Here is a 2,375-nt window from a genome sequence, read left to right on the forward strand (position 1 = left end):
GGAAAGAAGGCAATGCAAGACACACTGGAAGCCTGTGATTACCAAAGAAAAGTCAATTAATAATACTGTGATCTCTGCAAATCTCCCCTCACTAGAGAGTTAAAGCCAAACCCACAGATTCTCAGATGGTGGAAATTAAGTCTGTTGAAGTCAGGGGATTTGCACTGGTTTAAACTTGAGGAGAATCTGTCCAGCCAGGTTTTTTAAAGACACTCAGGGCAATAACCAAAGTAGTCAGCACAAAAATCTCTATATATCAAAACCAATCACCATCCAAAGGTATTTTAGTCACAGTAGTTTTTAGTTGCAGCATAAAACCTCATTTTGTGTGACAGACCTTGCTAAATACTGTTTTAATTATAATAACTCAGCATATTTCCATATCTAGAAACATCCTGCACTGAAAATCCTGGCAGCTGGCTGGGAAGGAATAGGTGAAACCTGCTAAGATGATGAAGATGTTGTGGCATAGGATACAAAAGCAAAAAGCAATGCATAGTCCAGATTTATCTTTACTGAAGTGACTTATCTGTGGGATATACTGGAATGAGTTTGCCCCCCAAAGAATTAAAAAAAAAAAATCCAGATGAGAATTTCTGCTTTGAAATGCGTCATATAAATATCACTTCTCTGCATGGAGAGAAATTCTGATATTTCAAGGCTTCTCTCTCACCCTCTTCTGAGTTGTCACCCCAAACTGTTCGTAGTGTTCCTAAAGCATGGGTTAAGTAGAGGAGAAAGAGCCTCAGCTATGGAGAGCTGGGGAGGAGGGAGGGCAGCCACTGGAAACAGTGTTTATTGACGAGGAGTGAAAGCATGCATGCAGCAGGATAATGAGCTTTTGAGCTCAACTGTGACCAAGAGGAACTGAGCTATCGCCTTCCCGGATCACTAATGAAACAAGTGTAATTTCCTCATCAGCATTGGATTCTGTTTAACGACTCCCTGCCGTTGCCATCCCCAGCCCTCTGCAGGCTCTACACTGCTCTGTGTAAACTGCAGTTCCCTTCAGCGGGTGCTCACTTCACCAAAACAGTTTGCAGAAACTTGACACCCTTTCTGGGAAAGAGGAAGAATTGAGGCAGGGATCAAGATGCCCTGTTACCTGTGCAGGACACATCTCTCGGACACATAGGTTAAGTGTAGCACAATACCTGATTCATCCTTCTTTGAGTGACTAACCCCTGCGTTTTCAAGTGTGTACTCGAGGACTACTGGCTTTCGTCCACGTCTTACAGCCTGGGACCTGAAGTTACAGGCAAGGGCAAATGCAGGATGTGTCTCTTACCCCATCATCTGCATAAACCTCAGCGATATTTTCATGCATGACTGACCATGTTGCAGGCATGTACTGCTACTGGAGACAAGCTCTTCTCTAGACTATACAAGTAGAAGTCTAGTGAAAGGTTGTCACGGATAGAACGGAGCAGCTTTGGTTAGCACTGGTCCAGCAATCTTCTCACAAACAGTTTTCCACTGGAAAACGCTGTCTCATCGAAATGGAAATATTCTGCACAAGCTTGTCAGCTTCAATGGAGTTTTGGAAAGAAAAGTTCTGAAATGATTGCAAATTGAAACAAAGCATTATGTTTCAACTTTCTTGTTTTGTTTCATTTTGCCTTTCTCATCTCATTTAATTTCCTTTCAATTCTTTTATTATTTTAATATGTCTTGACATCTAGAACATGTTGACGTTATTGAAATGTTTCATCCTGATGTTTGCAAATTGAACTATTTCAAGATTCTGACTCCTCATACCCATGCAAGATGAAAACAAATGTCAAAAAATCAGACTTTCGCATGGGTTGGAAATTCTGGGTTTTGACCAGTTCTGTTTTTATCTCTGCGCCTTTATTTAGAGAAGACAGACCCTCTTTCTCATATTCACTCACATCTGGACAGTAAGGTTTGTTTGCGCGTCAGTACGTTTCTTAAAGATACTCCCTGAGTGGTCATCTTGCTGGCTTCTTGTTTCCAATGTAGTTGCACTGGCCCCTGATCTTTCTCGGCCTGGGGGCATGTGACAAACCATTGCCAACATCATATTTGTTTTCTCTCTTCAACCTGGACTCTTAACAGAGGTTGCAAGCAAGCACAGAGGATTGATCTCATGAGGCCTATATTCTGTGCAATCTGTGCTCTGGGAAACTTTACTAACAGTATTTCTTGGTATCTGTATTTAAATCTTGGCACATTTAGTCTTCTAATACCAAAACCACGAGGCATGAAGTGAGCCTAGCAGGTGGCAGGTTCAGAACAAACAGAGGAGGTAGTTTTCACACAATGTGTAGTTAAACTACAGAACTTCTTACCATAGGTTGCTACAGATGTTAAAGGTTTATATGGGTTCAAGAGACACTGTTTAAGTTTGTGTA

The 2,375-nt window shown here is 41.5% G+C and overlaps 1 protein-coding gene across 1 annotated transcript in view; it reads right to left on the reverse strand.

Annotated features, from left to right (window-relative positions):
• The window catches only part of PAX5 (paired box 5), a gene marked incomplete at both ends in the record, with an annotated part of 48,899 nt that overhangs the window by 1,365 nt on the left and 45,159 nt on the right, over positions 1-2,375 (reverse strand). The gene's annotated exons all lie outside the window — the stretch shown is intronic.

The sequence above is a fragment of the Cariama cristata genome, unplaced genomic scaffold (genome assembly GCF_000690535.1).
Source record: "Cariama cristata isolate BGI_N322 unplaced genomic scaffold, ASM69053v1 scaffold26816, whole genome shotgun sequence".
NCBI classification, from domain to species: Eukaryota; Metazoa; Chordata; class Aves; order Cariamiformes; family Cariamidae; genus Cariama; species Cariama cristata.